Here is a 24,438-nt window from a genome sequence, read left to right as displayed (position 1 = left end):
TTGTCTTGGGTTTGATGTATGATATAGCTTTGTATATCAGTCATGTGTACTTCTTATGCTTAGTTTGATGAAGTGTGATCACTTGACCCATTGGGTGAAGTGATCCCTCCACTTGATGTGTTGCACTCATCTTTCTTTATCCAAGTCTTGTTTATTTGCCCTCTTATCCTTTTAATGTCAATCTTTTGTTTTCCTTTGTTATCTTCAGTCTTGGGTGCCTTTGATTTTGTAGGACAGTTTCTGCTGATATGACCAATTTTCAAACAACTGAAGCATGTAGTTTGATTCAACCATTTTTTGTAGTTCCCTTTGAAATGTGTTCTTATGCAGTTCTGTGGTATATGTCCATATTCTTGAAAATAATGACAACTGTACCTGGTGTTGTAATCCCAATGATAATGACTTCCATTCCCTTCTATTTTTGCTGGTTGATTTGATGTCCACATAGGTTTTGATCTATATTCAAATGCCCTATGTCCATATTTTTTGCAATTATAACAATGTCCATCAAATCTTTGAGTCCTTGTGACATTGGATCTGCAATTTTGTGTCATATGTCCTTGCATGTTGCACTTGTGATAGAAACTTTTGGGTATGTTTGATTGATTAAATCTTCTACTCCTACACACATTACCTGTATGTCCCTTCTTATTATAGAAATGACAATTGGGTTTTGAATTCTTACCTTTGTCACTTCATTGTTTAGCATTCTTTGATGATTCCCCAGCCTTAGTGCTATTGTATCCTAGTCCTAATGTATCATGAGAAGATTTTGGTGATTTCAGAAACTGTTTAAAATATTTGATTGCTTCACTTGATTTGTTGAGATTCTCTGCTACCTCCTTTTCTCTGTTCAATTCATTCTGCATTTGTTCATTCTGCATCTTCAAGGTAGAGATCTCAATATCTTTTACATTGAGTTCATGACGAAGGTTCATCATTTGGGAAAGTGTATCCATCTGCATGTTTGAGATCCTTGTCAGTTCAGTACATTTTTCTTTAAGTCTGTTTGCAAGATTTCTTTTATCATTTTCCAATATCACTTTGTCTTCAACTGCTCTTTTCTTGTGTTCAGTAATTTCACACATCATTATGGCCTATGATTCATGTTCCATCTTGAGAGATCTTATCTCATCTTCTTGAATTTTATTTTTCTCCATCAGTTTTGCTATTGCTGCATCAAACTCTTTAGTGTCTCCACTGGAAAATATGTTGGTAGTATCAATCTCTTTGTAGTGTATATCATTTTCAGCTATGGCTAGATCCTTCCTCTTTTTTAATGAGTTTCTCAACTTGTTTTGGAATTCCTCCAAGCTATGCAAAGCAAGTTGCACATCTATCACCTAATTTTCAATGATCTTTCCAAGTTTGAAAGCTTCCATCTTTAGATCTTTTCCTCCAAGCTATTAGGCTTTCCTTAAGAGAACCTGGATTAAGCTCTGATACCAATTGTTGGAATATTCAAATATGGAAAGAGTACTTATGAGAGGAGGGGGGTGAATCATAAGTGTCATACTTTAGCCAATAAAACTTTTAACTGAAAGTAAATTGCATTCATGTAAATACATCAAATAAACATGAAACAAAACACATGCATCAATAACTCATAACACAGGAATTTGGTAACCCAGAAACCCTCCAAGAATAAGAAGGTAAAACTGGGGTGGGGATGATACCCACAAAAATTACTACAGCAATATTGTTCAACCACTTCTGATGGTTTGCCCTGTTAAAGGCTTTACACTATGTCAATAGTGACCTGGTTAGAGGATTTCAAAGACTTAACATGAAGTGTCACCCTGTTAAAGGATTTAATCACCTAGTTAAAGGTTTTATCGAAATAGTTGTTAAGCTAACCTATCACCGTAGGATTTTCATTCTAATACAATTGCTAGAGAGTATTAGGTACAATAAATCTGACTAATTACAATCCTTGATTGCTGATTGCAGGCACTTGTTATGCTTACTCTGATATGGATCCTTTTGTGATCTGATAATCCTCACTTCTGAAAATATAAATCCTTGCGAACCCTTGTATGTCTTCTCACACCTTTTTTTTTATTACCTTTTTTCATTTTACAATGATTTTTTTTCTTCCTTATAAAGACATTTGAAAATTTAGGGTTAGATATGGATCTACGATCCACATTCAATCTTCATTTTTTGCTCAATACTTATCTCTTGCTGATTGGTTGCATGCCTTTAGCATTTTTCTTATTCCTTGCATGCAAATTGCATAGGAAAATTAAAAGCTTCAATCTCATCATTAAATCCTTCAAGATTTACCTTATGTCGGCTGTGAAAACTGTTTGCATCATAGTTTGTGCAATTACAAACTCTTATGCTAATATACTAAGTTACATGGCCCCTAAAGTATTGCAAATACTCGGCACATGCTATTTCCTAGATAGCTCGGCACCTTAACAAAATTGTATTACTCGGCACCTTAAGTAGCTCGGCACCTTATGTTACTCGGCACTTATACTTCACTCGGTATCTGATTTTCACTTTGCAGCTGATCTTCACTCGGCATCTGAAAACTACTCGACACATGAAGATCACTCAACATGCATGATGTACTCGGCATCCAATGTGAAATATGTTTAAGTGTGTTGGCACTCAAGTGTCAAAAACCATTATGAGGCTAACAAAGGATGTGGAGACGAATCACACCGTATATTGCTTCCTGATTGATGACTAGCCCCAATTACTATTGGAGAATTCAAGGAAATATAAATTTTTTTGGGTGAGCCCCCATTTTGGCTACTTCTTAATTTCAAAAACCCAAAATCCACTCATTTTAGGTCAAAATTAGCCTTATGGCTGATTAAGGATGGAGGTAACCTAATCTTTAGTTTTGCATATCAATTACAATTTAATTAATTATATAGTTTAAGGGAAGGGTTAAACTTCAACCAACATCCTTAGGAAACACTATGGTAAAGTTATAATAAGGATTGAATTAAGGCTAGCCCTTAATAAAGCTTACAATTGGAATTTAATAAGGTTTTCTATGGAATTATGTCGTAGAGAGTGTGTCTAGGTAACAAAAATAGACCAGAGAATTGAGGAATAAGCAGTAGAAGGAAAATTCTATAAAAAAATTAGATAAAAAAATGTAGTGACACATGTATCACTGTCATATGACTGTAGATTGAAGTTTGTTGCAAGCATCTAGATCAAAGAGTAGCAAAAATGCATTGAAAATTTCAAAAGGAAAATTTGACCTTTATAGAATTGTATTGAAGAAATTTATTACATAAGTTTAAGAGAGTGGACAAATTTATAGAGAAAAATATGGATTAAGTATGGTTCCTGAGATCACAAAGCATGACATTTTTATTGGCACAAATGTCTACAAATTTGAAATGTTATTAAAATACCTGTTGCAACTTTCTTTGTTTCTATTATTATATTATAATTCTCTCTACTTCTATTATTATATTGTAATGAGATTTCATTTAATAATGCAAAGTTATTTTTTTTCATATCGCTGGACTATGATACTTAACTTGAGTTCATTTGATCAAACAAGTTTGCTTCTAAAGATTCATGTTGGCATCTTAATTTGACTAGTACTAGTAAAAACATCAATACTCCCTTAGGCCCTATTTGGCGAGCAGAATAGGAATACGTATTCAAAAAAATTTGAATTCTTTGTTTGGATGCACCAAAATAGAATTGGAATATGATGTAAAATAGGAATACGTATTCCAATTTTGGTCCAAAAAAGGGGTTTTCAATTCCACCCAAATAGGTGTTATTGGAATACGTATTCTTATTCCACCTTTTTTAATTTTAGAAAACATAAATTTTGGGGTCCACAAATTCCCATCAAATATTGGCTAAACTAAACGGAGAACATGATTATGTAGCCCCATTTTCTATTCCAGAATATGTATTCCTATTTTACTTGCCAAACGGGCCCCTATAGTTCCAAATAATCAAAACATGACTGTGAAAACTTCAGCATCATTGCAGATTTCCAATATTAAGAAAAATAATAGAAAGAAATATTTCCATAAATTGCAGGCACTTCAATAATGTTGAAGTTAGGATGTGGGTGGGAAGCAACACAACAAGGCAGGGGCTAATGGTTAGGTAAACAAAACCTTCCATTTGAATGGAAACCCTATATTTCTCTTTCAACGATGATTTTTTCTTTTTTTTTTGCGATTTAATAAGCTCAAATTTTGGGATTTAATAAGCTATGTAGATCCAAGCATTTCCTTCTACTACATCGTAACCATGATTTTCCCGCACTAAAGAGTCATTTCTAAATTCTAGAGGAACTCAATAGAATGTGAAGCATTTGGTCAGTACTATTTGATGATGCTATAGCTGAACCTAATCTCTCCATTGCATAAGCATGTTCGCTATTAAAATTTTGCCTTGGAAAAATATTCACATTATTTTTTGCACCATTAGGGTTTGATTTGAGACCTGGCTTCAAATCAATGTAATCTTCCAAACCTAAACTAGCACTTTCAAGAATTTGAGGTGCTTGATAGCCTCATCCAACATTCTAGCCATATCGAGTTTCGAACCTTGGGGTATTATTTTCTCCAAAGACTAAATCTTTTCATAGATTTTACTTCTCCTATGATGAGCCGCAATGCTCTACAGCTATACCGAAGGATATTTTGCCTTACAATAGCTCTATAACTCTGTCAGTTGATTTAAATGCTTTGTCTCATCCTCATTCGACTGTAATGACACCAGTGAGCTTGAAACCTTACTAGAAAGTGGTCAACATGGAGGAAAGATCACATCTAAAGAAAACTATTGGGATGAAGGAAAAATGAGGCTCATCGGTGGGGTTGAAACCCTAGCCAAAAATGGTAAGCCTGAAGAATTGAACTGCACAGAAGGAGGAATCCAAGGGCTCATTGGCTAGTGAGGAATAAGTAGAGGAGAAACCCTAGGGAGTTTCTCCATGACATCTTCCAGTGTACAAAAGGATTTTTTCCTTGGTGGCTCAACAAATACTTCTTTACAACATACCTCTGAGAGAGTTGGCTGAGTTTTCCAGTCTAAATTGTTGAGCTCGGCATAGTCATAATCTTCATTTCGAGTAAAGTCCAGCATCGAAATGAAGTGAAAATCATGAATTGGCTAGCTCTCCAGCTCAAATCTGCACTTTTGTGGCCACTCCTCATTAAAATCACCGATCTCACTCATTTGAACCCACAAGCTCTCAAATTTAAATCTGCTATCCTCTTCATTGAAGGACATAAATGTCGATTCATCTTGTTCCCAGCTCGAAAGTAGAGGGCTGTTGTTTAGAATCAGTTGCTCACATGACCAAAATTGCTGCTCCAAATGAGTTGGTCACATGCAAATGTTGCTTTCCCCATAAATGGGCCTTCACGAACACTCCATTTGAAAATGTCCCACTGCAAAACACAAAGGCCGCTACATATGCTCCAAACTAATGCATTAAACCCTAAATTTGCCTCTTCCACCCAACAATCATATTCCCAAATTATGTGGAACCTTACGTAGCCATCGTAGTAGTCTTTTGTGGAGAAACTCCATAGATTTCTAACTTCTTTAATATATTACTTCATTTATTGTATTCCACGGAGCTTGGGACAATCATCACTCCAGAGTTATTTTACATTCTCCAGTTGATAGAGTCAAAAAAATTTGGTGAAAATTACGACGACCCTCTCAAATAACAAATTAATCTTTAGAATCATGAAAATTTAAATTTTGTCATTAACGAGTCTAAATATTAGATTCTCTTTAAGAAAAGCTAAATTAGTGGATGTTGATGCATGGTAGATTTCATTAAGGGACCGTTTGGTTGCTAGCATAGGAATTAAGAATTAGAATGAAAAATTAGAATGGGAATGGAGTTTATGAATGGTATTTAGAAACTGCTATTCTTATCATGTTTGGTTCCCTCGAATTTGATTAGGAAGAAGAGTTGAACGACTTTGTGTAGCAACAAAATACATTTCCAATTTAGATTCAATCTTTTCTATGTGTGCACATAACTTGCTATCATTTGTCATTCAGAGCAATTCCCTTCAACCATATTCTTATGCCAATAGTAGACTTTCATAAGTCCAAGGTGAACGTCAGAAGTCCCAATAAGGGGTTCAACATCCCAGCCATCCATTTGTCCGATTCCATTTCAAGACCCTGTAGCTCACTTGACCTAGTTCACCTGCACTAGTGGGGGAAGCAGCAATACCAACATCATTGGCATCTTACAGGGCAGGCATCCATTTCATTTTCACCTTGGTTGGAAGAAATGGCTACTCAATCCCTTCAAAATCAATCGCTATAAACCCCTCGCATTTGATCGTTTTGCTATGCATTTTTCTTATGCCGGCTCAATTAGTAGACTTACCATGGGTTTCAACGCACGTAGACTTGGTTTCAATGGATCTTGTCCTCCCATTACATTCGATCACTCTACATGGATTTGAAAAAATCTTACTTTTGGAAAAGGCAACATGAGAATGGGAATAGCCATTCCAATTACAGGTATTTTTGGGAATGGATAAAAGCTCATTTTGGGGTTAAATGAGAATATGTAATCCTATTCTCCATTCCAATTTGCCTCACCAAAAAAAGAATAAAAATCATATTCTAATTTTCAATTACTATTCCACTTGTATCCTAGAAACCAAACGGGCCCTAAACAATGTTTTAAAGACTTTAAGTTACTTAATCATGCTTTTGAATAACTTGAATGACATTGTACATAAACTAATCCAAAAGTACACAATTGTGTAGTGGCCTATGTTAATAAATATTTTCCAATAATAATATGAAGCACATGTCCATTATTATATCCATGATCAAGAATATACATTTTATTCAAAATATCACTACTTTCTTATCGTGATTGTACTCACAATTTGTGGGTGTGGTGTATTCAACTTTCCCTAGGCTAATGCCTACTAAGGATCTTGTCATTCTGACATTACTACATTGAAAGAAAGAATCAAAGGTCATTTTAAACACACAATCTACCATTGGAGTGTGAATGGAAAATAAAATCAAAATTTAAGACCAACACCCATAACATATCTTTTGCACTTGTCCTTTAAATATTCCTCTATCCCATTTAGAATCAAATATTCTCATTTTACCCTATGCTCAAGAGTGTTTCTATCATCTTTATGTTCTTTAGAAAAGATGACTTGGAGAGGTCTCCAAAGCTCACTTTTAGGTTAGATATTGGTATCCATGTTTCCCTCCTTATACACATGCTCAAGTGAATAATTTAAGATCTATATAATAAATCTTGCATCTCATTGGTCTATGTATTACATTTCTAAATCAGTCTAGTTAGAAACAATTATCTTGAGTCCCTTCGTTGCCAATATTTTCTAGATTTTTTACACTTAATATTTTTTTTTTTATGGCATCAAGTAATGTCCAAAACTTCAATATTGTTCATTTCTACCAACAATTTACTTAGGGCCACTCAAATAAGATTCTCAAGACTATCTCAATTTATATAGCTAATGTTTTTGTTTTAACAAAGGTTCTTTTTGTCTAGATAAGGCTTACTAAATATTGTGCTTCCATATTTTTGTTATTTGATCATTTTCTGTACTGAAGTCTTTTATTTTTTATTTAACTAGCATAGTGTTCCAATTTTAATAAATTCTTATTTTGGTCTTGTTTAGTAATGTCTCAAGTGTAAAGGTAGTTTGTTAAAAATCTTATGTAGTTTCCTCCTTCCAAATCTACCAAATGTTAATTGCTAAGGAAATCACACATAGGCTATTCAAGAATACATTAAGTTCAAACTAAAATAGATATAAACTCTTGGCTTAAGAATTCATTTCATCACAAATGAGATCAAGAAAAATCCCTAGGATAGTAATCTAATAAAGAAAAGAAAACTTCTAGGATAGTAATCTAATCAAGTAAAGAAAACTACAATGATATTATGACATGTGTTGAGGAACTATTTATGATATCCTAAAAGGTTCTCAACACTTCCCCTCCTTGAAATACACCTCAATATGACTAGACTTCGAACTCACTTAACTATGAAAGTACAATTTTTCTCTTAAATTCATATATATTGTTAATCCAAGGTTCATACCAATTCATTGTTTCTATTTAGTTTAATTATTTTTACTTTTTATTTATTATTACCTTTATTATATTGTAGAAAATTTAAACTCAATTTTATCTAAATGCTTACAACATAGACTTTAACATTAAGAAAAAGGAATGAAAAAAATAATATTAAGAAGAAATGGTGAGCAAATCGAAAAGAAGAAAAGAGAAAAATGTGAAAACTTATTCAAAAGTAGATATTCGATACAACTACAGTCATGTTTATCCTAAAAAACTAGGGTTTTCAAAAAATTTCCCTGAGGCTTCACTAGTCAATAGATCACATAATACCATATTTAGAGGGAAAAAATCACCAAATCCTTTGGTCAAAAATTCTCAAGCATTCCCAACTGTTGTAGTAAAGACCTCAAACTCTTTCACTTCATTAGCTAGCCTACAGGATGTAGAGATTAGGGATGGTTAGGATTGCGTCCCGATTTGGGAGGTCAATGTTTGTGGTAGCCATCTTCATTCTTATTAGTCCCTAGGAAAAGAGTTACTTTCAGCCTTGATAAGAAGATTTTCTTCTTTAATCTAACTAAATATGTAAGTTCTAACCTAACCACCATTTATGCCTAGTAGACAGATTTTGTCATTAAACCAACCATTGGTCATTTTATCTTTTTCCAGGAATCCCTAGCTCCTCATTCTTTTAAAGCCTACATTCCTCCTCATCATAGGTCATGACTTTCATGCCCTTCTCTCCATCATTTCTTACTCTATCTGCACCACAACCCTACACCATCAGATCTAGAAGATGAGGTCCTAATTATAAGTGACCAAGATAGCAAAGAATGCTAGCAGGAATGCTAGGAGGTTAGATTGTTTGCTTTTTGGAACAACCCTAAAGAAGAGTTGCATAATCTAATTGACTGGTTGGAGGATTTTTGCAACTATCAGGTAAGTATTTCTCATTATATTGATAGATTAGTCTACATATGTTGTGGTGAGGAGGTAGTGAAAAAAGACTTCCTCTATAATTCTGACTATTTTTTCAAAGGTCATGCGGTTAATTTTTTTGAATGGAAACCAAATTGTGATGAAGATAATTTAAATTTCTCAACTCAAACCTAGTTCTCCATAAACCCTATCCCTCTGGAGTTAAAAAATTTGACATTATCAAAAGGACAGGAAGATCAAGGGGAGTCTTGACTGGATTAGATGCTTCTATTGAGTGTTGTAACAACATAAAACTCCTAATCAAATGTAAAGCAAACAAAATGACTCTTAAAGCAATCAAAATTATTACCAACAAATCAACATACAAATTAAACTTTTAGAGGTATGAAGGCAATGTTACATAGATAATTCGGCTTGATGATGAGCAGAAAATTTCCTTAAGAACATTGCAAGCCACATCAAATCTCAATGCATCCTTTCCCATGATCAAAATAAGGCATCAAAGAATGTTGCAAGAGGAGTGCTCCACTGAGGAAGATGAATTGATTAGACCTTCATGTTCTAGCTTTACAAATTCTAACAAGCTCTCAACCCCCCTACTTTGGTTAATACCCTAGCCATTGTTACTCCCCAGGTCTCCCCTAACCTAAGCCCTAAGATGGTCTTGAATAAAGTTGTCAAAAAATCTCCTGGAACCAAAAAATCACAAGAGAACAACAAAGGAAATATTCAATCAAATATACTCAAAAATATAGACAAGTATAAATACAAATTGAACTCAATAGTTATGGTGGAATATAAAGATCCCAATCTTAGTTCGAAGAAGTCCCCTAAATTTGAAAAGTATCCCAAATTACAGAGCATTGTAGTTCATAGTAAAAAGTCTAAAAGGAAAGAAAAGAAAGTTAAGGAAAGAAAAGGTCCCATGAAGTCAGTCAATGAACACAAGAATCTAGATTCTAAAATAAATATGGAGGGTAATAAGAGATATGATATTTTAATCATAAATAATGATGAAATAGAACACCCACCCTTATATGAAGCAGATAGAGTCAATGAAAAGACGAAATAGATATAAGAGAACCCAAAGGTTCAGAGGCAATACGTAGAAAAATCATCTCTAATGAGTGTATCTGATAACAAGAAGATTTTCAAGAAGCTAACCAAATTCTGGAAGACTCCCACCCCAAGGAGAGAGTATCCTAAAGACAAATTCAATTTAAGCACTATAGGAGGAAACATGCCTAAAGACATCCCTGTGTTAGACTTCCAGGATTTTTTAAATATGGAGTTGGAGGAGAATGAAGGATTTGAAGTAGAAGCTTTAAAAGAGGATGAAAATAAAAATATAGAAAGGCTTTCAGAGGAATTGACTTGAGTTTTTGACTTTGAAAATGAGGAAAATTGTAGCATCTCATAGAAAGAAGAACTATTGTAGCAAGTACTACAATTGGGAGGAGAAAATTACACTTTTGAAGACCTCAAAAGGGACCTCTTATCTTTTGAAAAACAAAATAAGTCAAACAAAGACATTGATATATGGTAATTAGAGGATTAAGTGAGGCTGAGGACAAAGCCGCCTTGGATCACCAAAGCATAACAAAACAGATAGTACAAGAGCTGGTCAATAAAGAAAAGGAGGTCAAGGAGAATAATCAATCTAAGATAGTTAAAGACACACAAGAGAATTTGGAATAGTTGGGCTTAAAAATGAACTAGGAAGGGGTTAATTCTCCTAATTTTGGAAGGACAAAACTCAAAAAAGGAAGAATATCACTCAAGGAACTCAGAGAAGTAGATGGTTAGCCCCGTGAGCAGCAAAAAATCGGTCAACTTTTTAATGCAGGTAAGGGGAAGTTCCTTCCCAAGGATCTGTGAAGATCAACATGCAGAATGCTAGAGGCTTAAATGCCCCTAGAAAAACAAGATTATTAAAAAAATTTAAAATTATTTGAATCTGAAATCATTTTATTATAGGAAACTAAACAAAACAAAATAGAAGATATTAGATTAGGTAAGAAGTTAGGTAACTAGAGTATCACTATGCAAGAATTTGTAGCTGCATCTAGGGGTTTAGGTTTTATTTGGAATCATAGGAATCTAACCTTAGACATTTTAAGAAAACACAATAATTGGATTAGCAGTTCAATCAAAAGCTTGAAATCAAATCTCAAGTTTATTCTAATTAATATTTATGGTCCAAACAACAATCAAGTGAAAAAAATTAGTCTGGGAAGAAATCAGCCAATTCATAAAGGATCAACAAAATAGTCTTATCTTATTAGGAGGAAATTTTAATACTATTTTAGACCTGAATGAGAAATTAGGGTTATCCCAGCAGACCCCTCAATCTTCAAAAGATTTTAAAAAATGGTGTAATTTCCACAATTTGATAGATATCCCTTCCAAGAATGGGAACTTTACATGGAACAACAAATGGAAGGATTTTGCGTATATAGCTGAAAAACTATATAGGTTTTTTATTAAAGGAGATCTAGACATAAATAACTTAAACAGTCAAATCCTTGATTTTACTGATTATTGGTTCTAACCATTTCCCAGTCAAAATTGAATTTTCTGAGCCTCATAAACCTACTAGGAATTCATTTAAGTTCAAAAAAATGTTGTTTTTTTATTCTAGGTTTTTAGATAATATAAAGGTGTGGTGGTCAGAAGGTAATTTTGAAGCATCTAGGATGTTTATCTTCATGTCCAAAATGAAGATGCTAAAAGAAAAGATTCTTAGACAGAACAAAGAACACTTCAATAATATTTTTAAAGAATAATAGTACATCAAAGACAAATTAAAGGAATTAAATCTCAACATCATAAAGAAAGGTATGAATAAAAATAGCTACTTTTTAGAAAAAGAATAACTTACTAAACAATAGGATATTCTCTCCAAAGAAGAATTTGTTTGGAGACAAAAATCAAGGGAAAGGTGGCTAGAGGAGGGAGATCGAAATACTAAATTTTTCCATAACTCTACCCTCTATAACAGAGCCAAAAGTAAAATATCAAGTATTAGAAATCACTTGGGTGTTTTGACTGATAAATCAAATGAAATGTCATAGATTTTTGTGAACCATTTCTAGAAAGCATTAAATAATTTTGAAGGGTCAAATAGAGTGGCCCAAGCCAACTTGCTTGAAGTTATTCCTAAATTGGTTACAGTGGAAGATAACAGAGCACTAAATAAGGCTATAACATTATAAGAAGTCAGAATGGTGGTGTTTAATATGAACCCTAACAAATCTCCAGGTCTAGATGGATTTCAAGTCTTTTTCTATTAGAAATGTTGGGACATCATTAGTATAAATCTCTGGGAAGCTATTGAAGCATCAAGGAAGGGTGGATCTTTGTTATCCGAACTTAATCACACATTTCTCACTCTAATCCCCAAAAAGCAAGAGCCTAAGAGTCCAGGAGTGTAGTGCCTACCCCTGGTTCACATTTTGTTATCATTGCTGAACTCTTTTAGAGCTAGTTTTATGTTGTTGGTTAGCAGCATTCTTTTGAGATTATCAGATATTGTGTTATGGATTCAGTTTATTATGTGATGAGATTACTTAGATTTTGCATTTCATGTATGCATGATGATTATTTTCAATGTTTGCAGTTATTAATGATGATCAGTACGAATATTTATTATCATATGTGTTTTCTTATGGATACTTACCCCATACTTGCATGTGTATGGTGTGTGTGTTTGCTTTGCTTGTTTTTTTTTGTATGGTGTGTCTGATGTGGTTAAGGAGGGGAGTCCTAGTCACCTACTAGTCGGGATCTACACGATGCACCACTTACTACCATTGCCTGTTTAGTTTAGTATATATTGTGCTTGTACATGCATGGTTTTTATGCAAGTTACAGGTATCGGGTATCGACTTCCCTGAATTGCTAGGATGAGCGTACCCTATCACATTATCTCAATGATAAGAGAGGGGAGATAAATTCTCAAGTCCAAATCCCAACTCTTTAAGCCATTTGTCCTAATTGGAAAATTAGGGCAAGTATTCGAGTTAAGTACCCTCTGAATGTGTCAGATGATGTAATTCATGATTTAAACCCTTGGTTTGATTTTTTTTATGTATTTTAGCTATGATGGTTTTCATATTTTTACCTTATGAGTCTTTGATGTATTTTTTATTAATTAAGCCTAATTAAAAGATTTAATTAATGGTTTAATTAAATGGAAAATTAATATGGTATTTTAATATTTATTTTATTTAATTAATTGAGAAATTAATTAAATAAAATAATTAAATTTGAAAATAAAAGTTAAAAGTTTAAATTTTGAATGTGACAATATTTATTTTAATAATAATATATTTGGAGTTCATTTTTAAATAAATGACTAAATAATATTATTATTAAAGCTAATAAATATTTTAGCAATTAAGTTTTGAAAATGAAATTTAAAAAGTGGAAAATATATTAAAATTATTAAAAGATTCTAGATTTCATGTGCTTAAAATATAAATATATTAAGATTGAAAAGTGGGATTATTAAAGTTAGTGCATGAGATTTAATAAATAAATTAATTAAATTTGAAAGAGTAAAGTAAATATTATATTAATGATTGTGCATTATTTTAATATTTGCTCACATAGGAGTTGGCAAATTCTCGGGAGTTGTCTTGTAGACAACACAGGGGTTTGCACTCTAAGAATGAACTAAGTTGTCTACACTTAGGAGTTAGCATTTTATTTGAGCACATGGTGTCTACAATCTTATGACTCATCTAGAAGGTTGGAGAAGACTCATGCTTGGTTGTCATGCTTATCTTCTAGTTGTTTCTAGACACACTCTAGATGCATCTTAGAGGCCTTTAAATAGAGTCTCTCCTAGTGTGTTTGGACAAGCTTAATGGAAGCTACAAGCTACAAGTTTAATGAAAGCTACAAGCTTCAAGCTAAAATGGAAGCTTTAAAGCTTACATGCATTGGAGAAGCTCATATTCTCATATGTTTCTATATGCTACTATGCTTCTTTTAACACTTCTAGTCACTTGGAGGTTTTTGGTTGGCTTGGTTCTTGGAGGAATTGCGAATGATGGAGAAGGAAGGGATTTTCTATGGACTTCTGAGGCATGACAAATTAGTGTCCAGGTGCGATATTCGCATATTCTCTTTGCACTATTTCTCTCCCTGTCTTCATCATGTCTGTTATAGGTGTCTGAATACTCTTGTGAATGAATCTACAGTTAAATTGGAATCTAGATATGTAGAGTTGCAAAGAAATTAATAGAAAACCTAGATCCATTTAAGGAGGAAATTAGCTTAAACTCGAGTTTGGGTCCGAATTAAATGGAATTAAGATTGTGATATGAAAAGGGATTGTACTTAAAATGGAACAATTCTAGGATAAATCTGAATAGTTAATCTGTCTTCCAGATTCTGTCTACTACAAGATTTTATATATATATATATATATATATATATATATATATATATATATATATATATATATATATATACATTTCGACTTTTATATTGTAAAAGAGATTTTATTTAAAATAGAATCATATTGTTTAAAATAGAATCATATTGAAAATTCATACAACCATTTAGGAATATGTATATGAGTAAACCTTTTTACTTAAAAATGAAGTGGGAAAAAAGTTATATATATATAAACATAGTTTTGTTATGAAATGAAAATTTATTAATATATATATATATATATATATAATGTATTTATAGTGCATCTGGGGAAACATACCCTTTCACCCCTACAGACTGATGGACCCAATTAGCTGCAGGGTTCTTGCGGTGGCAGTGTACCCACAGTAGAGTTCGTTCAGAGACCGCATGGCTATTAAAACAGATCGGCAACCAGTAAAGCTTAAAATTATAATATTGTCCAAAGTCTCATTTTTAATTTGTTTTGTTTTCAATTTAATGAAGGTTAACATTATCGATGGGATGAATGCGTTAATGGCTTATTAAGCCACACAGCGATTTGGTATTGCTTTTCATGATTTGCATTGGATTATGCTTTTATATTTATATAATTTAAAGTTGTTTAGTATTAAGTATAAAAACGCATGCGATATAACCGCTTTGGTATTAAGTATAAAACTATTATGATTTAAAAAGTTACTTGCCTTGTGGGAAGCGAATTAATCATTTACATTGGCGATGACCCTGACACTCCGTGCTAAAAATAAGGATGTCTTCCCTGCGTACCGCTTTGGCAAAAGGGCCGCATATGGCTTTAATTGAGCCATCAGCGATTTAAAATTGCTCAATTACGGTCACGTCCTCTTTAATATAATTTTGAGGGTTAGTTTCATAGTTTTATTTAATGATAAAGATATAGGTACTATTAAGGGTGTTATGGGGAAACAATTCCATTAAACCACTGCTCGGTTGTCGAGCACCAATGGCTATAAACCAACGACATTCAACTTAGGTCGTAGACATGAGTTTGTGGTTTAAAGTTTAAAGCACTTTTCAATATTTTATTGGGTTTAATATGAATCAATTTATAATATTATAGTGCTAGTTGCACCCCACATCCCACTAATTTTATCAACTTCGGTGGCGATCAGACTGTACCTACTGCGATGAGGGGCAGTTGACCATGCAAGCCTATGCGTTCAGACCGCAAGGCATTGACAGACCACACAGCCTCATAATGGACTAAAAAAAAAGTATCTATGCCTTGCAATTTTTTAAATCACCTAAAACATTAAATCATCTCCTTCTCACATTGCGAAAGGTGATAATTTTGTTAAGTTTTAATATGGTATCATGCGTGATTCACTTTTCAGTGAATTTTGATATAAGAGATATTTCATTAATTAACATTATTATTGTTATTTAAAGTTAATGTACTATTATGAATTATTAATAGTTGTTATCTATTGTTAAAAAAAGAGAGGATATTAATACTCAAGAATCATGGAGTTATTAACTTAGCTATGTAATTATTAGTTAATTTGATTAATCATAAAGATTTAATTGTTAATAACAATTTCAGGGAAAATTGTGAGTTTATCTAAATATTGTAATTTGATGGGAAATACATATTGTGAGTTATTAAGATTTAATAAGTAGCTTGCCTCTAGTTTATTTTAGGAAATCGATTTAGGTCAAGATGAGATTATCGATTTAAATGACCCAACCTATATATATATATATATATATATATATATATATATATATATATATATATATATATATATAATTAGGTTTTCATTAAGATATTATTATTTTATTTGCAATGTTGAATATGGAATTATTAACTTAATAATAATTGATAAATTATTAATATTATTAATTTGAAGGAAAATATTAGTACTCATTAAAATAATGGTCAGATGGGTTGTATAGATTCACCCCTAATATAATTCATTATTTGTGATTAACCAGTTACTATTAAATTGTTAATAGATTGTTTTATTATTAAATGTAACTTACGAGATCGATTTTAATTGATGAAAATTATTGTTAAGTACTTATGTTGAAGTTGATAAGTCTTATGACTTGAATAATGACCTTAGATATTTAATGGTGAAGACTTAGTAATATATGATTGAGAATTATTAGAATGATAATAGGTTAAGGATTGAGAACCGATATTAATTGATCATTCTAATAAAGATATAATCTCTTATTCGAAGAATGATAATTGGTCCTCTTATAATATAATGAATAATGATCCTAGAAAAGTTGAAAGGTTAATCAATTAAAATATGGATCATGATTAAATATAGAGAACAGTTTAATTAAAGGTCAATGATGATCAGTTTAGTGAATATTTATCCTTAAGTTATTTTTAGAATGTAATTCTTAATAATGGAAGGATAATGCTATCAGGGAACAATCGGGTTGACTTGTAGGTCAAATGATGAAACTTAAGACACTTGAAAATTTACTTGCAAACAAAAAATTGGAAACCCCTACACATTATTCAACTATGTGAAATTAGTAAACCAAAACATGTGTGTGCATCATGTATTCTCTATGCTTCTTGTTTTGGGTTTTTGGGTTGACTAGTGTTGACCAGTCCTAGGTTGTTACTAGAGGCTCGGGGGATATGAGATGTGATGGCATTCTTGATCTTATTCGGTCTCAATCTTTATAAACCCAACCATGGTAATGTGATTGTATGCTCTATGAAATGTTTTTATTTACTGATTGCTATTGTTCATCAGTCTTCACGTGTGAAGCTGAGATGTATGTGTATGAGACACTTGAGCTAATCATTTTTGAGTCATCGATCAGTTATCCTTGGATTACTTTCCAGTCACCATGATGGGACTATAATGTTGATTTATTTCTTGATGATGTCATGTTGTGACATGTTTTGACTCAACCATTTTGGAGTCTTCGATCAGTATGATTTTGGGATATTCTTGGTTGCTTGTTGAGAACCAATGGATATGGTGATTTATTTTGAGATGTATTTTGGTTATTGAGAACCAATGGATACTTATGATTATCAGTGATGCCTTCAGTTTCCAATAGAGAACTGTTGTGGTCATAATTTTCTATGGATGCTTTTCAGATGCTCATGGAGATTTGATGATTCTTATCTTGGAGATTTGATGATTTTTATTATGGATATTTGATGCTTTTATGCATATTTGATGATTTTATTATGGATTATCTTTTATGATTTTGATATTTATGATTCCATGAGCTTAGGGTAGGTTATCTACTTGTAGTGTCAGGAAGTGGCTTGCAATGGGGGTCGGGGCCCTAAGTGGCTACCAGGGTAACTCATTGTAAGTTTGGTTAATAAGTGATAACATTTACACACTAAATGGGGATTAAATGAACCTAAAAAGATAATTTTTTTGGTTCTCGCCCATGCCTTGAGTGCTTGTGCAGGCTAGGATGGGAGTAGTGAGAACGCATGGTTGCGACCTTGCATTTCATAGTATGCCTCGTCAGTATGAGAGGATACTAGTGGCCACATGAGATCAATATGGACCTGTGGAGTTTAGCTAACTACCAGGGTAACTTGTACATGATAAATGCGATGACACTTTCTCGCTTGCAGAGTAGGTTTCTTACATGTCATTGTGTGCCTCTGGGAATTAGATGTCGATTCTGTGTGATGGAACCTTTGAGTTAGTATACTTTTAGGATTCCTAGACTTATGAGATTTGTGCTATATGTTTTGGATAGCCTATTTTGGACTTGATATTATCTCCTCAACATGGTGGGAGTGGACCACTTAGGTACCACGCAGTCGGGTGGTAGTGTTTTTCCACTCTTATCATTTGAGATCCGTCTAAGACACCGTGGCTGGAGCATTCTTGGTTGGTATTTATCTTCATTCTATTCTTGGAGCATTATGATAGATGATATACCTTATGATGGATGTATTTACTGGTATGTTCTTATATTGATGATTTGCATATGTTAGATGATGTTATCTTATGCTTTACTTTGCATGTTAGTAGGATGTTTTAGGAGTGACATTCCTACTATGTTAATACCGATGATCTCTTTGGTGCTTTGGAATGTTACGCATGGAGGGATGGCTAGGATCCACGATGGTCTATTGATGCTATTTATGGTTGGGAGGAACCATGCAATTAGTATTTATGTTTGTGATATATGATTATATTTCATGATAGATGTTTATATCTTTATGATGATGATGTATCACATATGATATGTGGTTTCATTTACTTTAATTGCATCATGGATTTATATTGGATGTCAATGTACTTTATTTACATGGATGTTTATTCTTTTAAGCTTTTCATACCTTGTAACATGTACAGTGGATGATTGAGCTAAACTAAAATGTAATTACAAAAAAAGGACACTTGTATATGATTTAAGAATGTTGGATGTGTCATTGTTATTTCATAAGGATGTGATGTTAGATGAATAGTTAATTTAGATGTGATACAACGTTAAGGGATCTTTAAAGAATGTAATCTATTATATATCTATGTTATGTTACTTTCATTCGAATTGTTTCTATTGCTTTCGTTACTATGTATAAGTTGTGAATTGTTTATCTTTCATGTTAAAAAAAAAAAAATTGTTTGGCAAACTTAGTGAAATTCTTGAATCCCTTGGCAGGGCATTACAAGGAGACTTTAGGCCCATTTCCCTATGCAACACTATCTATAAAATATTTTTAAAAATATTAGAAAATGAGCTCAAATTAATCCTTTCAAAGATTATCTTCGAGGAACAGATATGTTTCGTTCTATGTAGATCTATCCTGGATGGCATTCTTACCATTCAAGAAACTATTTATTTGGCCCAAAAGAATAAAGAGGTGTATATGTTCATGAAGCTTGAAATCCAAAAGCATATGATATGGTGGATTGGCGGCTCCTGTACAAAACCCTAGAAGCTTTCAATTTATCCCATAAATCGATTAACTGTATTTTCAAATGCATTTCCTCCACCAAAATTGGAGATATATTTTATTAATACAAATTCTATGATTGGAAAAAAATCTGTCATATTATGGGATATAAAAATGGTTCATTCCCATGCAAGTACCTTAGCATCGAGGTAGAAAAGGGTGTGAAGTCCAATATGGTTTGGTATAATACTATGGAGAAATTGGAAGCTAGGATTGGTTGCTAGAAAGATAAGTGGTTCATAAAAGTAGGAGAGAGGATCAAGATTAGTTTGGTTTTATTAGCAATAGCTACATACCCATCCTCTTGCCTACCTCTTCCCAAGCATCTCCATCATAAGTTAGAGTCTAAACTTAGAAATTCCATCTAAAATGACTGTGAGGAAACTAAAAAATTGGCCCTCATTAAATGGGATAATATCTGCAAACCTAAAAATTGTGGAGGATTAGGTATTAAGAACTTGCAATGACAAAATGAAGCCATAGGGGCTAAATTAATCTGGTGCCTTTACATAGAAAGGGAGCATAAATGGGCCAAGATTATGTATAATTAGTACCTAAAGGTAGAAGACCCTACTTTGTTTTTTAGAATAAAGACCCTTCTTAGAGGATCAAAAATTTGGAACTTTATGCTTAAGTGTCACCACCTCATCAGTAAATATCTAAATTGGGATGTTGGAAACGGTGATGAAGTCCTTTTTTGGGAAGATTCCTAGGATGGACACCCACTGATAGACAGTAGTCTATTCACAGGAGACCTTAAAGAAAATTTAATTAATCAGTGGGGTAGTAAAGTGAGTGACTATAAAATTAAGATTTCTACGGAAGAACACTCTAGGTGGATTTGGAAACCTTTGAATGATATAGAGGTGGATCCAGCCACTATAAAGGCATATGAAAATATCACACAAGGAAAGAAAGTTAAGTGACTTGAGAGGAATGAAAATTTCATCTAGGAGGCTTCAAATGATGGCAAGTATAGTGTGAAAAATGGATACAAAGCATTGTTAAACTCAAAGAGATGGGATGAAGTGGAAATCCCACTTAAACTTTGTTGGGATCCTGCCTACTTGCCGAAGGCAAGATTTTCTTATGGCTGGCATTTCAAAATAGGATTATGATGGAAAACAAACTTCTTAAACTAGGTTTTGAAGGCCCCTTGAGATGTGCTCTTTACAAGCATGACATTGAGAATGCTAACCATCTACTATAGAGCTGCCCATACTCTCAAGTCTGTTGGGACTAGCTTAGACAAAGATTAGGATGGTTCACTCTGTTATCAAAAATGTAACTAATTGTCTTAAATTTTGGCCCACCAACCTATGTAAGGGTGTCTATAATAAACTATGGAATATTTGTCCTTCCATTCTTGTGTGGAAAGTCTGGAAAGAAAGGAATAGAAGAACGTTTAGTGGTATGGAATTGAATTTAGAAGAGTTAGTCAAAAAAAAAGAAGCTTGCATAGTCAAAACAACTAACTCCCATCTCAAGAAAACTATAATAGAAGAAGGTTCCTTCTCTTTTTGGGATGGCCAAATTAAAAAACTATGGTCCAATTTGATCAATCCTCCTCTCATCTATTACAAGAAAAGCAAGGAGGATAGGGATAGATGCAAATGGATTCCCCCTCTGAAGGAATGGGCAAAAATTAACTTTGACAGAGCTGCTAGAGGTAATATATGGACATTAGGAATTGGATGTATCATCAATGACGACATAGGGCAATGGATTGCTAAAAAAGCTAAGTCTATCAGCCCTACAACCAACAACTTGGTTGAGCTCAAAGAAATGGAAGAAGGATTGAAGCTCTACCATGAATTTGGATTACCAAAAATATTGATCAAAGGTAATTCTCAAATTGTTTTAAATGCTACTAGGAATAGAGTTACTCCAAATTGGGTTCTCAATTCCAAATTAGAAGAAGTCATTATTCTTTTGGATAGGTTTGAAGAGGCCAAAATGTGTCATATCTTTCGAGAAGGCAACCAGAAGGTAGACCTCTTGGCTAACAAAGGAGTTGATGGTGTTAACCTTCTAGTACTCAAAGATGGGCTATGAATTTTAGTTTCAATTTTTTAGTTATTTTTGACTATATATAAGGTGCACCTATTAGCTTGATAAAGATATTACTTAGGGTAAATAGTTTAGGATTACCATATATAAGGATAGGTTGTATGGGCTTATTAGTAAACTATAGCTCTTGCTTCATAAACATGTCATGGGCTACATAATAACTAGGTGGCTAAGGGTTGCTTTCCTTTTTAAAGACACCATGTCATATAAATGATTTCTTGGGTTTCTTCTTAATATGCTACTACCTAGAGAGTAATAGATTATGATCAAGATTGAGAAAGATATGTAGGGTCTATCATTCCTTGCAATGATGCATGTACTAGCTCTTAATTGATGCTTGTCAACCTCATAGTACTCTGGTGACATCATATTTCTTAGTTTATGCAGGATAGTCAAGGAGCTTCTAGAAAATTCATTTTTTTTGCCTTATTTCTCTTGCTATAGTGCCTTGTCTTTGTCACTCGGTTGGTTACCTTGTAAGTATGGACACTAACATCTGTATTTTTCATTTTTCTAAGGCCCACACGATGGACTTTTGACTCAACATCAAATTTGAAAGATGGAATTGTATTGTAAGGCCAGTTGATGGTATGACTCACATTATGGTCAGCAGGGCAATTGTTGAAGGTTTCTTCAACTATAACTTCACCTAGAGGATGAATAGTGATGTCATTGACACATTCATTGGATGTATGGCCAAAGACGAGATCTCCAAATAGGCTGTGGTAAGACTTTGTTTAAATATTTTTTATTCCACTTGGCATCAAGGAGCTATGGAAGTCATCATGAGCCTAGATGATAATTTATGTGTGCCACTCCCTGAGATGTATATGAATCATTCACCAAGTAGCTTGGTTGTGGCAAACATACCCAGGAGGCCTACCTTAATGATAAGGGATATGATAGCTTTCAATATGGTTTGGCCCAAGATGGAAGCCTATTTTTTATTTCCTCCTTTGATGGAGAAGGATCTTGATGGACCTAGGTCTTGACTGGCTCAGCAATTACCTTGGCATTCTTAAGGATTATATCCACCTAAGTGTGGATTTTGGCATCCTAGATTACTTGTTTGGGAAGTGATCTCTTCTTGTAGTTGAAATTGCATGTTTGGGCAGTGGACTCTTCTTGCATACATTATACTACAACTCATAAGAGGGATTCAAAGTCTCCTAACAGGAACTAGTTATACTAAATTTTCTCATTGACTCCTAATAGGGTCCATCCTCTAATAGGGAACATATATATTAGTATATTATCTAGTGGGTATCATCCCCTTTGGGGTTTTCCCTTGGCCAGGGTTTCCCTAGTTAACAAAATATGGTGTCATAAGTTATCTTTGTATATTGTTATTGTTACTGTTCAACATTATTTTATTGCTTTGTTATGCATAGTTTAAAGAAAGTAATAATATCTAGTTGGTGACTAAAGTGTGTAGATTACTGAGTCACCCTCCCTCTCAGTAATCCCTATTTCTAATAGTTTCTTCCCTATTGACTTGTTGATTAAGTCATTGAAGGTAAATTTTGCTTGATAGAGGATCGCTTCCCATGTCTTCTCATGTTTCTTTGTTAGACACCAGAAAAGGTTTCCTAATGATCTATTGAGTACTTCAATCTACCCATCTGTTTCTCGATGGTAGGAAGAATTGAAGGAAAAATTTGTTCCCAAATTTTCCCATAAGTTCCTCCAAAACTAACCTTAAAATTTCACATCTGTGTCTGAGATAATGGATGTAGGAAATCCATGAATCTTGACCGCTTCCTTAGAAAATAAATTAGTAATATGTGAAGCATCATTAGAGATCTTGCAAGGAATAAAATGAGTCATTTTATTGAATCTATCTAAAATAAGAAAATGTTATCAAAACCTCATCTTTTCCTTGGAAGACCTAAGACAAAATCCATGCTTACACTATCCCATGGCTTGGTTGGAATAGGTAAGGGCTAATAAAGGCCTTGATTTGTCCTTACTCCCTTTTCTATTCGGCATATTGTGCAAGTCTCAACAAATTTTTTGACATTAGTAGGTAACTTGGGCCAATGATAATTCCTCCTTAGGAGTTCTAGAGTTTTGTTAATTCCAAAATGACCTCCTATTGTCCCGCAATGCTTCTCTTTGATAAGGTTTTCCCTCATGGAGCATCTAGGAATGCAAAGTTGTCCTCCTTTGAACAATAGACCATTCTGTAAGAGATATTTAGAATATATTGTGCTATATGCATCAAATATTGTAGAAAAAACCTTATGAATTTCAACAAACTTTGGTTCATCCTTCTATAACTGCTTAATGACATCAATCCCCATGCTTTGCACTTGGGCTTCTCTCATAAGTGACTCTCCTACTGAGAGCATTTGCTACACTGTTTGCAGTACCTTTCTTATGTTTGAATGAAAATGTGAAGGCTTGGAGTTGCTCAACCCACTTTATGTGTCTAAAACTCAATTTGTCTTGGCTATTGAGGAATCTTAGTGCATGATTGTCTATATAGACAATGAATTCCTTAGGAAGAAGGTAGTGCCTCCATTTCTTTAGAGCCTCAACCATAGCACATAGTTCTAGGCCATATGTAGTATAGTTTTTCTTGGCATCTTTCAATATTTTAAAGCAGAAAGCCACTAGTCTTCCCCCTGACTAAGAAATTCTCCTATGGCAAGATTACTTGCATCAGTTTCTACTATGAACAGTTTTTTGAAGGTAGGTATTACCAAGATTGTATATTGTTCTACCCTATCTTTCAAAAATTCAAATGAATCATCTGCTTGAGTTTTCCATTGAAACTTTATCTTCTTACATCCCTTGATGGTATCCAACAGAGGTAGACATATGTGACTAAAGTTTTTGAAAATTTCCTATAGAATGTTTCCAATCCATGGAAACTTCTAACTTCCCCTATTGTCTTAGGTGTTGGCTGATTGAGGATAGACTCAACATTTTTAGGATCCATCTTCAAGGTACTCTATAAGATGAAAAATCCCAAGAATGTCAATTCTATCTGCATGAATGCACACTTTTCAAGGTTGATT

Source organism: Cupressus sempervirens, chromosome 6 (genome assembly GCF_028749045.1).
Source record: "Cupressus sempervirens isolate cs-2001-9-10 chromosome 6, ASM2874904v1, whole genome shotgun sequence".
NCBI classification, from domain to species: Eukaryota; Viridiplantae; Streptophyta; class Pinopsida; order Cupressales; family Cupressaceae; genus Cupressus; species Cupressus sempervirens.
This window is presented reverse-complemented; position numbering follows the sequence as displayed.